The sequence below is a fragment of the Pogona vitticeps genome, chromosome 2 (genome assembly GCF_051106095.1).
Source record: "Pogona vitticeps strain Pit_001003342236 chromosome 2, PviZW2.1, whole genome shotgun sequence".
Lineage (NCBI taxonomy): Eukaryota > Metazoa > Chordata > Lepidosauria > Squamata > Agamidae > Pogona > Pogona vitticeps.
Window position 1 is genome coordinate 202,114,189 of NC_135784.1, and position 14,516 is coordinate 202,128,704.

Consider the following 14,516-nt stretch of genomic DNA (forward strand, 5'->3'; position numbering starts at 1 on the left):
TATTCTGCATATAAGTTAAATAAGCAGGGAGACAATATACAGCCTTGTCGTACTCCTTTCCCAATTTTGAACCAATCAGTTGTTCCATATCCAGTTCTAACTGTTGCTTCCTGTCCCACATAGAGATTTCTCAGGAGATAGATAGATAGATAGATAGATAGATAGATAGATAGATAGATAGATAGATAGATAGATAGATAGATAGATAGATAGATAGATAGATAGATAGACAGACAGACAGATAGATAGATAGATAGATAGATAGATAGATAGATAGATAGATAGATAGATAGATAGATAGATAGATAGATAGATAGATAGATAGATAGATAGATAGATAGATAGATAGATAGATAGATAGATAGATAGATAGATAGATAGATAGATAGATAGATAGATAGATAGATAGATAGATAGATAGATAGATTCTTACACCAAAGTAAATATGCATAGGAATTGATATCCTTATGTTTATTCAGTAAGCATGTGCCACCAAGTCAATTCTGACTTATGGCAACCCTTTTCAGGATTTTTCCAGGCAAAGAACACTCAGAGGTGGTTTACCATTCCTTTCTTCTGAGGGTGCCCTGGGAGTGTGCAGCTTGCTCAAGGCCACATAAGTTGGCTCTACTCACTGGAGTGGAGAATCAAACCCCCAACTTCTGGCTCTGCAGCCAGATACCTACACTACTGAGTTATCCAGCCAGCTTACTAGGAACAAAAAATTGAGCGGGTGAATTTCTTGGACCACAGCATGATCTAGAAGATTCGGAATGTTGGAGTCCTTTAAAAAGTAACTTGTCTAAACTTTTCGCTTGGGCATCTCATTCTGTACCACACAATAGCCCATAACGTTGAAACAAAATGTCTGGGGGTGTAGAAAAGGGTTGTTTTGAGGAAAAATAGGAGCAAAATATGGCAAGGTATTTTTTTATATATAGAATGGACACAATAAAGGAAGAAGAAGAATAAAGACAGAGGAAGAAGAGGATTACTGCAAGAGGTCCTGACTATGGTGGTGAGGAACAAAGTCGACTTGTATTTTGGTTTATGTATTTTATGTTTATGTTTCTGTTGTAGTTTAAGAAATAAAAAAATTTAAAAAAGAATGGACACTGAAATATATATACATTTCTTACACATAGAAACATGGATATGTTGGAGTGTGACTACATAATAGGAAAAAATTAATGTGATCCATGAATCCATGAAATTGCACCCAAGAAGTCAGATTTTCCAGGGTGAATTCACTTTAGTAGATTATACAGGAGTCTCAGGGAGATTAGAGGAAATTGCAAATCTAATCTTGCCATCATCTTGTCAAGGTGGCACATTGCAGGCTCTACTGCAGTCATTGAGATTTGCAGGAAACACCACTATGGAAGAGTTACCTGAGCAACTGCAAACAAGAACTGGTTGCCAATTTCCTCCTCTCTACCAATTTCCCCCTATATTAGCTTTCCAACCCCACCCCCTGCCTCCTGGTTGCCTAGTGCACAAGTGCTGGAACCCAATCTTTTGAAAATTAATATTTTTGAGACAAAGGGATGCTCAGTTGAGGGGAATAGACAACCCCATGAGAACTCCTTTGCTTCCTCTGTCCCCACCTTAAACCACAGAGCCTGGAGAGACAGCCTCTGGCTGCCCATTCACCCTTGAAGCTGCATTGGCTCAAGTGATCACACCACCTGAACTGATGCAAATGCATTCAATTCTAAATAAAGTAGTGGCAGAGGAAAAATGGGACAGATGTAGGAAGGGGGGCTCAGATCTTATTCCCATTGACTTGTATGCCATTCATTCATTCATTCATTCATTCATTCATTCATTCATTCATTCATTCATTCATTCAACTTATATGCCACCCACACTACCCTGGGTCATATAGTCAATGGAAATAATGTGAATCTGACTATCTTAATAAAGAGCATTTCTTCCATTATTTGTCAGTCTGCTGCAGCAAAAAGGAAAAAAAATCTTTTAATAGCAGGATGACTGGCAGAGTTTTTTTAAAACATAAACTTTCCCAGACTGCCATCCAGTTCTACCCAAAGTACAGAGCACTAAATGATTTATTATGTACATGTTTGGCTGGATGGTGTAACTAACAGGGTGATAGGACATGGAAGAAGAAGGGGGAAAAAGAGACAAATATTGATCCTTTATTATCTTAAAGGTGGTTATTAACCAGCAGTAGTTGGGAGGTAGCCTAAATGTAGCTGTTTCATGATGTCTTGTGATGAAAAGTCAAATTGTACAAATAAGTGAAACTAAAATATTTTCTAATGATAATAATATATTTAACCTGTATCTGTGAAAAAAACCACATCTTATATTTTTTCCCTTGTGGCTACTGCAGTTTGGCCTTACTTTCCTCTACACTTTCCCTGAAAATTAAGTGGCAGTATGTCAGCTGTGGGGAATCCCCATGGTAGTTTCATGGATCTGTAGAAACTGATGGTAACTGTAAGATCCAAGTAGAATGTCAAGATAAACTCTTATTATTTATTTACTTATATGCCCTGGCAAGACATACGACAGCTTTATGTGTTGCTGTCTTCTTACTGATCCACACAACAATTCTGCAAGGTAGGCATGGCTGAAAGATACTGAGTGGCCTATGAAAACCAAGTATATTTTTTGACCAAGCGGAGATTTGAACTACTGTAGGTTCTCCCTATACCAAATCTAGCACTCTAATGTTTCCACTACACTGACTGGCATATCAGTATTAATCATATAAACCAGGATGAAACATACTGTTTGGGGAAAAAAATGCAACTATTGGTGCACCTGATTTCCAGGCTGCCTGGTTTTTGGAGCATAAGACTATGGCAGGCCTCCTCCCCATCACGTGCTTGAAGTCATACAGTTCTGGAAAAAGCTTGACCACAAGTTTCTACTGAATGTACCCACAGGCCCTGAGTTGCAGAAGCAATTAAAAAAAAAAAAAACCCTCAGTCCTCCGTTTCCTTCAATGGGTATGAGAGTTAATAATCTTACAACTGCAGAGAGCTGGAAGGGACCCTGTGGATTATCCAGTCCCCTGTCAAAGAGGCACAATGGGGGGAATTGAATTCCCAACATCTGCAGCCAGAGACCTAAACCACTGAGCTATCCAGCAGTTCTCCCACCTACAGAGTTGTGAAGAAATCTCAGGTTCTCTTTTTGTAGAGTGCTTTGTCTTCTTTACCACATGTGAGGTCCTCTTGGCTTTTCCTGCAATATAAATGTTTAACAAGGCTTAATTATATGGAGCGAAATGCACTGGAATACATGTGAGAGAAGTCTAGCCTCTACCATCACATCTCAGTAATGTTGACAGGCATTTAGTGACAAATTAGGCTTTCTCTCTCCCCATCTCCATTTCCATCTCTGGTTTCTCTCGCTCTCAGAGGCTCATAGCAGAGGTGAGCCTGCAATGTGATCTAAGAATTTCGTTCCAAAGCTGGAGGCTGATGTAATGGATTCCTTCTTGGTCAAAGACAGATTTGTGAGAATCAAAGTCTGGCTCCCAGTGGGAAAGGCAAAGCACAAAACTGCCACCCAGCAGGTCAGCCGTGCTTCTTTCCATGACAGCATTTTGACCTCCCCTGTCAAAAATCAGCAAGGGCTACAAATACAAATCTTGTGGAGAAATTACACCTGCCCTCAAGCAAGTTGCAGAGCTGCAGTACATGATATTGAGTTGTCACCGTGCTGCTGGCATTTCTCGCCATGACAAATCTGCAGAAAAAGGCCAGCTGGGTGCCTCTTCCTGGATCAATTTTTGTCCCATAGGATGAGGTGTACCTCTAGGTCAGCTGCTGGAAATAGATGCAGATACAAAGTTTTCAACAAAATAATTCACAGGGTTGGCCTGTTGGTTCCACACAGATTTTTTTTCTTCCTTTTGATAAATGCATAAGCATTAAACATGTGGAAACTTGTGCCAGTTCAGTGACATGTTTTTCTCAGCAGTGCCTTCCTCATGTTGGCTGTAGAATTCTGGAAGGTAAAGCCCGGAAAAACAATTTCTGCATGCAGAGGTACGTAACTGTTAACTGTGCAATCACAGACATGCAGTTGATCCTGGGAATGAGAGTACTGATTGGATTGTTTGCAAGTGCTTCTAGATTGCATGGCAACATAGATATTATGCTATTCCAATGTCACATTTCAGTACCTTAGAAAGTACCTATTCACCATTGTTGAGGTAGCAAGAAAAGTTTCGAAAGAACTGATTTAATTCATCATTCATGCTTCATTTCTACACGCCATTTTTCAGGCCATGCCTCCCTCCGGAGATTTGCGCGGCCCCCTCGCTGGGTATTTTCAAAAACCAACTAAAAACATGGATGTTCGTGCAGGCCTTCCCTCCAGTTAATCCTTGATTACTTTTCTTTTCTTTTTCTCTCCTTTTCTTCTTTGCCATCTTGAATAATTTATTACTTTTTAGCTTATGTTATAATTTTTATGTGTGTATATTTGTACGTTTTTATCTATGCATTGGAAACCGCCCAGAGTGGTCAGAAGACCAGATGGGTGGGGTATAAATTAAATAAATAAATAAATAAATAAATAAATAAATAAATAAATAAATAAATAAATAAACAAACAAACAAACAAACAAACAAACAAACAAACCAATGTACAAAGCAGTTGCTTCGATCTCACTGTTTAAAAAGTAACATATAAGGTAAAACAACAAACCAGTAAAGAAACACATACATAAAAGCAGTGATGCATCAGAAGAATACCAAGAACAAGTCTTCCAATGCACAGCAGAACTTGATTATCTTGACCTGTTAGGAACACCACAAGAAGATAGATTTCATCAAACATTTTATGATATTACTGAATTGCAGTGTTCTGGAATGATCAAAAATGAACCTGACTTCCTTCCAGTATATCATCTGAAAAACAAATTTACTAGCTGATCTCAGCTAGGGCTGTAAATCTTCACTCATGTTGCTTTTGCAGGTGTGGTCAAAAATATTGACAAGTTTTTTCACTGCTGGACAAGATCACAAATGATTGTGTGCGTTTTCTCATTTTAGGACCTTTTTGGGGAAAAAATTGTGGAAGTGCGTTTTCTACAAAATCCTTGAACTGTATGCAAAATACCCCCTTTTAAAATAATGTCAACAATGTAGAAATTGAAGTAGTGAAAGATTTTGCGTACCTTGGTTCAATCATCAATCCAAATAGAGACTGCAGCCAAGGAATGAGAAGAAAACTGAGACTCGGGAGGGTAGCAATGAAAGAATTAGAAAAGATGAAGATCATCTTAGAGCTGCAAAGCTGGAAGGGACTCTATGGATAATTGATTCTAGCCCTTGTTAAGATCACCAAGTGTAAGGATGTGTAACTGGAGACCAATACTGAAATAATCCACACTCTTGTGTTTCCTATGGTGTGAAGACTGGACAGTAAAGAAGGCTAACAGGAAAACAAATTGAATCATTTGAAATATGGTGCTGAAGGAGAGCCTTGCAGATAACCTGGAGTGCCAGAAGGGCTTACAAGTGGATCCTCGATCAGATCAAACCTGAACTATGTCTGGAGGCAAAATTGATGAAACTGAGGCTGTCCTACTTTGGGCACATCATGAGAAGGAACGATTTTCTGGAAAAACCTATAATGCTAAGAAAGGTTGATGGCAGCAGGAGAAGAGGAGGACCAAATATGAGATGGATGAACTCCCTAAAGGAAGCTACATACTTGAGTTTCTAAGAGCTAAGCTGTGCTATCAAAGACAGGGCATGTTGTCTCACTCATAGGGTCTCCGTATGTCAGAAGCAACTTGACAGCATGTAACAACAATAGATTTTAGTCACAAAAACACTTATTTAGTTCTTCGCTAAAGAGAGAGAAAAAAAGCCTCCATAGTTTTACTTTTGCGCAGCAGCAAAAAATGGTGCAGTGCCTGAAAATATTTCTCACATATGATTCAATATGGCAACACACTCTTATTTTTTTTTTTTTGCCAAGAACAAGGAAATCTGTGAATAATCATTACATACTTAATTTTCATTTTGACATTCACTTAAATGTGCTTCGTGTTTGCTTTCATTCTCCCACAGATGATGAAAATACTTCATGGCTAATCTTTGCTTAGTAACAACAACGACAAGAAGACGTCAAATTGATTCCCACTTAGACCCTTTCCAGGGTTTTCTAGGTAAATTGTATTCAGAAGTGGTTTATCATTCTCTTCTTTTTTTGGGGGGTGGTGCTCCGGGACTGTGCGGCTCTCTCAGGGCTACACACGTTGACTGTCCTTTGAGAAATGCAAGTTAGGAAAAAAAGGGTTTGTTTTTTTAAGTCCATGTGAAGTAGTAGCTCTTCTCCTGATGTTCTAGGTATGGCAAATTATAATCAACACGTGAGGGAAATTAGAGTCCCTTCGGAGAATGACGACTTGTGTTTTACTGTTACGCAGCCCCAGCACAATTAAAAATGCTTAAGTGCTAATTTGCTCTTCTTGGATGCCGAGACCGTTTGTTTGGATGGGGTTGTGGGGAGTTATTTGCCTCATGAAAGAGGGAACACAGATTGGAAGGGACAGATGCTAATGAGTGAGATGTTGATCAATGTGCAACAGAATCCCCATCTGAGCTACCTTGGAACTGCTGGAAGGGTCAGGCTGTTTGAGTGGCATTTCAGGTAAGGGGGGGTGGGAGAGTTACCATGGTAACTCAAGGGGGTACCTTTGCTGGAGGTTAAGAGGGCGAGGTGCCCTACTTTACAGAGGCAGGTCCTCTATCGGAAGAAATCCTTTCTTTGAAAAACTGTCCAGTCCCAGTTTAAAGGCAAAGATTAGAGATGGGTCCAAACCACCAGCCCATTTGGACTGGAAAATTAAATTGAGATATGCAGAGATAGTCTTATTTCTTATATGGTAAAATACAACTTGTTGTGACACTCTGAATACCACTTGCCTTGCATGGGGAAAAAAAGCCAGTGTTCCTATAGTTACTGTACTCCCTGATGTCTCCTTTCTTGAGGACTGCCACGTATATCAATCATTTCTAGTTTGCGGGCCCATTGCTTTGTTTTCCAGATTTGGTCACATAATCCTGTCAGGAGTTTGACAGTCACAGATAGATATGGGCATGAACTGGAAAAAATGACAACTTGGCTAACCATGAACTACAAATTATCCCCTAAACCCTGGAAAAATGAACCTGTGTATGGTTTGTTTATTCTGGTTCATGCCTGTGGGGAGGGAGACCTAATGTCTCCACCCTCTTTGCCATTTGTCTGCCTCTTTCCACTGCCCTTGCCACCTCCCTACATGATCCGTCCTCCTCCTCCTCTTCCTCCTCCTCCATTGCCACCATCTTCAGAGACAACGGCCTTCTGGGAGTCAAATCCCGCTCCCAGAAGGGGAGCATTGAGCTTTCCTTTCACCTCTGCATCTATTAGCCACTAGACATTCTTTCACCTTTAATCCTGTTGCTTCATTAATGACAGCATTATTTGTACTTATCTTCTGCTCTTCTCTAGGAGCTGGCTGAGCGCCTTCTGATCTGGAAGTCTCATTTTCTAGCTTTATCTCTTGTTTAATTTTGGATGGTCTCATCGTAAGGTTTTCAGAGTAAGAAATATTTAGAAGTGGTTTACCGTCGTCATCTTCTATGTAATAACAAGAATCAGCTTCAGTGTCTGTGAAAGACTCTCTGTTAGTGTCACCTTCCTCTGCTGCTGCTACCCAGCAGCTGCCCTCCAGGGGTTTCTCCACCTCCAGCTCCATTAGAACTATCAGTTCTATTTGACTGATGTATCCAGAAGAGGATGGAAGCATTTTAATTTTAGCTTTGACTATTCTACCTTGGGTGACCCTGCCAGGAGTCCAAACTAGTAATGGAGTCAACCTCCTGACACCACTGCTCTCCATCAAACCTCCTCACCATAGCAAGGTGTGCATCCAAGTGACATCTAACCAACAACAAAATTGGCGTTGCCTTAATACAACTTCAGATCACTGAATGAATGAAACATACTCAAGAGAACCCTTTTTTTTAAACCAATAAGATATTCTTCCTATGAACTATTTCTAATCCCCTGCTGTTATTTATTTTTTTTACCATTTTCTGCTCCTGCTGTTTTCCTTGTTGCTGCTGTGTATTTTTTTTCCTTCTTGTTGTTCATCTGTAGGAATCATCACTCAACCCATGAGCCTTCATAGATTAACTTGATTGTGGGAAGTCGGATCTTTTTTGTTTCTTAACCACATCCCTTTCTTTTCCATTTTAATTTGACTTGTCAGTGTGTAGGTGGGGGTCACGCATGGTGGTCTTCCAAACTTTGCAACCTTGGAGTCGTTCTCTCACTCCCCCTCCTCCCTCTCAGTTTTGCTTATTTATGGTATTGCTGAGGGGAGCTGGAAGGGAAGAAATAGCCTGCCATGGCAGCAGTAACAAGCTGCTGAAGAGCTGGCAGCGGGTCTAATAAAAAATAGATGTAGCAACTTGTCTTGTCCCTGCACTTCATTATTGCAAAGAGTCACATCGTGTCACTTTCTGATGCTTTGATTCCACGGCTGCTCCTCCCTTTAATGCAGGTTCTTCCAATATGCTTCACACACACTGTATCATTAGGGGTTTCGCTATCCGAATTTTGTGACACCGATGTCTGCTGCAGAGTTGCCATTAAGTCAATGCCTGGTAATATTAGAAGTATGTGGTCTAGGCTTTTACTTCAGTTTTGCAGGGTGGGAGCAAAAGAAGAAGAAAAATCCTCCCACGGGCTGAAATAATTTTCAGGTGATTTCTTGGATCATTTACCTAAGGGGATGGGACTTATAGCCCAAGGCCTGGATTTTTGTGATTCTTTCTGTTCCTGATAAGAACATAGCCGCTGCTTCAGCACAGCATTGCTTTATTTTGAATAGAACATCCCAGTGGAGAGGTAGGTCACGTTTTTGCAGGCTGACCGCCCCGAGCACCTGCCCAAAAAACCCCAGCAACATTTTGCATACCTGTGTAGAGTGTGCGGAATGCTATTTGCGAAAAATAATTACCTAGAGTTGTATTTCCTTACCATTATTGCAAAAACTTTAAGGGTGAGGCTTTAGCTTCCTGTTTCTCAAAAATAAGCAAAATAGATACTTTAGTTTTTAAAACACAGCTTAACGACTCAAGGCACTGACCTGTAACACAAAGCACCCTTTTCCCTAGCCACCTTTTTACATCACCTCAGCACCTGGAACAGAACACAAGGCTCAGCAGGAGGAGGCACAGCAGGAGCCGTGCGATCATTTTTACTTCTACCACTTATTGAAGCCACAACCTTCTAACAATAAAAGACAATACAACATTTTATAAAATTGTAATATTACTGTTATACGGGAAAAGGAGTGAAATTATTCCTTGTTAAATTACAATAATAGTATAATGAATTTATACTTTTGTTACTGGGGAAATGATTTCATTACTAGTAACCAGAGCCATAACTCTTGTGGAGCAATGAGGGCTTTGATCCAGGCTACCAAAATTGCTGTTATTAGATGCTGTCGAGTATCCTCTGACTTATGGACATCCCATGAATGAGTGATCTTCAAAATGTCCTGTCTTCAAAGCTCTGCTCTTCTAAACTCAAGTCTGTGGATTCCTTTAGGGAGTCAAACTATCTCATATTTGGTCTTCCTCTTTTCCTGCTGCCTTCCACCTTTCTGGGCATTATTGTCTTTTCCAGAGAATCCTGCCCTCTCTTGATAGGCCCAAAATAAGACCACCTTGGGTTTGTCATGCTTACCTCTAGAGATAGTACAGGCTTGATTTGCTCTAAGACCCGCTTGTTCATCTTTCTGGTTTCTTGACTGCATTCTCCTACAATGACAACTTAACTCACCTATATGTGTTAGTGACCTCCCAAATATCCAACATTTCCTGGCATTTCCGGGGAGAAGGGAAGAATAATCACAAGACACCCTTGAGCATGGCAGTAACTGTGGATGTCAGATCACAGGGGATGATAAAGCCAATGAGATTTGGCTGCCTGGTAATGTAATTCAGGGCTATTTTGACAAAAAAAAAAAAAAAAAGAAGGGAGAGGGGATTTTTGCCTTTAAAAATATAGAAAGGCGTGCTGGGGGGTGGGTAACTTAAAGGAAAGAGCAGTTTTTAAGTGCTGCCAAAAATATATATGTAAAGCAATGAGTCATTTTGGTTCAGACCTGAATAGAACTGGGATATCAGTTTGGTACTCTTTATTCCATTTTCATGTTCAAAATTTGGGATGCTTTACAAAAATTCAGCTCAATTATTGTTCCTCATTTGTACTCAACTTCACAAACCTTCTGAAGTGCACAGGGATGAAGCTTCTGAATACAGAGACTTCCACATTTCATCATCCTGTCAGGCTGGTTCTGCTTTGTCTCCTGGTCACAGAATTCTGAATAGAGAAGGGATAATCTATGGCAGAGACTCTACAAACAGAGCCTCCAGTGGAGATGGCTGAGCACATCCTTTTGAATACTCAACATGAAGAAGTCCTCTTGAATAAACGTCGGCAGTGGGAGTTGAAGATCTATAATATTCATTTTCCATGATGGGAAATTCAGTTGGTCTCTCTAACCCATTGGGATCAGAGAATCTTCCTTCTCTTGACACGCTCCCATATTCTGCCCTTCCTGTGCGTACTCTCTGAGTTGTGTCAGTGTAAGTGCTTCCCAGTGTCTTCCGGTGTGTTTGAAAGGTTAACTGTATTTGAGACTTTCAGACAAACCCAAAATGCATCTGAGAACTGTTCTATATGCTGCCTTGCAGAAATAGATGGCAGTATTCCAGCGGACAGAGATAGCAGAAACGTCTTCCAGAGGATTGACAGGAAAGATTGACAGAAAAGATTATAACTATCTCTACTTCAGTACTGAACTGTAAGATGTTAACGGTCACCACCCTCATTAGCCATTTACTTTATTTATATAATTTTCTGTCTACCACTTTGTGATTGCCTAAGCCCCCTCCCATGTAAACAGTATTTAGGTAAAGTGGTAACAAATCAGTTGAAAATTAGAGCTTATTCTTAGTAAAGACATGGTTGTTGCTATTTCTTATTGCTTTGGGTGGACTATCAAATGTTTTTCTGGGTCATTTGAGGGATACATTAAGTTTTAGGCTATTTCCTTAATTTTTAAATAGATTAAAAGAAAGAAAAGGTAGTGGCAGAGGAAGGAAGGATGACACCAACAACTTAACTTTTTGGCCTCTGAGACAAACTGCATAAGAAACAGTTGCCAATATTCTCTTTCTAAGAGAATCAATGGACATTTTATTTCTTATTTTATTTATTTATTAAACTTATCTACCATCCATCTAGAATGTGTCTACTCTGAGCGGTTTGCATAAAGTATAAAAAATAAACTAAAAGTAAAATCTGAATTAATCACAGAGTCCAAGATGGAAAGAGAGAGAGAGATGGAAAAAAGAAAAGAGATAGGTTAGGTAATGGCTGTAGGGATAGAAACCTGTCATCAGAAATGGGAACATACCAAAGGTCCCGTCAGACTGTTTCCACATCCTGAGTCACACTCCATCACTGTTTTCAAATGGCTGTTATAGAAAAAAGGAATTACAAAGTCAGATTTAAGAAGAGAAGCAGCTGAAGTGGGTTATAAATTTTAACTTGGTTTGTGTCTAAAGGATTAAACAGAGACTGGGGCTTTTCAGCACACAATACGCTTCTCCCTTGAGTTGCATGAATCTGAGCAGCATGGTTTCTGTTAGATATAGATACTTTTCAATGAATGGATGGATGGATGGATGAATATTTCAATAAATAAGCAAATAAATAAATATTCTATAGATAAATATTCAATGAATACCAGGCTGCTGTTTGTCTCCAGGAAGTGGCCGGAGGAAGGTGGTTCTTAGACTTGCTGAGGCCCTTGTTGTTGTCAGTGTGGTTGCCCCCAGCCAGCCCCCTCTCCTGGCATGGCAGCTCCACGCGGCAGCTGAGGAGGGTGACGGGGCATGCTAGGAGGCTGATTCAGGTCAGGGGAGCTCTCTCTCTCTCTCAATCTCTTTCTCGCTCATCAACTGTTCATTTTTTTTAGTTATATTGGGGGCATAAGAGTTATACACAGATTTTGAACTACACAGGGGTCTAGCACCCCTAAACCCAGTATTGTTGAAGGAAGCAATGTAGATAGATAGATAGATAGATAGATAGATAGATAGATAGATAGATAGATAGATAGATAGATAGATAGATAGATAGATAGATAGATAGATAGATAGATAGATAGATAGATAGATAGATAGATAGATAGATAGATAGAGAATGTCAATTTTCTCCAGAGTCTTGTGTACAGTCAAAAACTTGTTTTCTTTGGCTATACTTAAAGAAAGAGAAACCAGTTCTCTCCTGAAAGCAGAATGACGTTGTACCTACACCTCAAGGCCTAATGACTGTTTACCAGCCAACAGACAAGCATGTGATTCTATTTTTTTTTTTTTTTTGCCAGGATGTCTATGCAATCAGGACTTTAAAAATTGTGTTAATATCTGTGTTAATAATTCTACTGTCCCTCTGAAAATTCATGACTGGTATTAATGATGCACCTGTCACCGCATGTATCCCATTTTATTTGCTCCTCACTCTACCCCCAACCATGAATGCTGTAAGAATGAACTTGTGGCTCCTCTATTTTACTCCAAGTGTCTGAAGAAGTGAATTGTTACCCATGAAAGCACATGCTAAAATAAATCTGTTCCTCTGTTGTTGTTTTTTGCTATGTTTTGTATTATGTACGCGGAAGCAGGTTAATACAGCTACTCCTCTGAAAATTGCTTTTAAAAGGTAGGTCTCAAAGCAAAACAAACATACCATCAACAGTCTTCTGAGTCCTGCACAGGCCACCTGGCTTGGTAGCTTGACCAAGGAGGATCCCCACTGTCATGCAAAAAATAAAAATAAATCTGGAGGGTTGCACTTTGGGACTCCAGTTCTGAAGGAAAAAGATGACATGAGCTTCCTAGAAGAAAGTGTGCCAGAGCCTTGGTGCCAACACAGAGAAGGCCATCCACACACTGCCAATGTATCAAGAAGTCTTTCAATTTCTTCCCTTTCTTAAAGAAGTGGCCAGCATGGTATGTCAGGTGGTGGCACACCCTGGAACTGATTACAATCCAAAGATGTTAACAGTTGGGTAGGATTATGTGGAGCAAGTCGTTCTTTAGACGGCCTAAACCCAAACTGTAAAGGGCTTTAAAAGTAATAATGAGCACCTCGAATTAGGCTCGGATAAACCACAGAGAATTAATGCAGATTGAATTAATAATGTTGTGTTGTCAAAATGATTCTAGTATATGGTGACCTGTTTCCAGGGTTTTCTAGGTCTAATTTTCTAGATCTGTTGCTGCTCCTAGACTTTGGAACTCCCTCCCACAGGAGGCCAGGCTGGCCCCATCCTTGCTGTCCTTCCACAAACAGACAAATACCTTTCTCTTCAGGCAAGCTTTCCCAGAGTTGGTTTTTTTTAATGGATTGTTGTACCTTATTGCTTTGAATGTGTTGATGTTGCTTATAATTTTTATATGGTATTTGTTTGATCCTTATATATATGTGTGACAAACCCAGACCTACTGGGATCTGCCACACGTTAACTAAGCTGCCACCAACCATTCCCTATAAGAAGTCACACAGACCAGGGATGGATTTTTAAACAAATAAAGAACAAGGTTTATTTAAAACAACACACAGGGAAAATAAAATGATCAGGTGAATAAGATATAGTAACGTGGCTTAGTCTCATTCATACATGCATACAGTTTGGTTCACACAGAACCCTTAACTTGAAGCACAGACCCTGAACCTATCAGTTCTGGCTAACCAACAGACACCTGAACCTATCAGGTTGGTACTGACACACAGTAGTACCCTGTCTGACACACAGACTCCCACACCAGCTTCTTCTTCCCAGCTGCTGCTTCTTCACATCCCAGCGTCTCAACTTCACCACACAGGCTTCACATTTATATACAGTACAGCCCCTCCTCCTGATGTCCCGCCTTCCACTCCCCATAGGATGGAACTTTCCCTCCAAACCCATGACAGACAGGTAACATCAGTGCTGTATGTAACAATATGTATGCTCACTGTTAGCTTTAATATTTCCTTTTAATGATGCAAGCTGCCTTGGGTGGAAGAAAATATTTTAAATAAATAAAGAAAATAAAGAAATAATTTATTCAGAAGTAGTTTATAATTCCCTTCTTCTGTGAGTGCTCTGGGACAGTGCATGTTACCTAAGGCTACACAGGCTGGCTCTTCTCCCTGCAAGTGCAGTGGAGAATAAAACTTAAATTCTGGTTCTGCAGCTAGGTATCCACTCATCCAGTTAGCCATAAATAGCTGCATTTTTTTACTGTGACCTGTCCAGGGTCCTGAAAGACCTGACTCTGGTCCATCTTTCTCTCTTGAGTAGATACAAATTCTGGCTCTGGCCATTGTCAGACCTTTCCATGGTTTTTTAAGGTATAAAATACAGTGGTGCCTCACTTGACAATGTTAATTCGTTCCAGCAA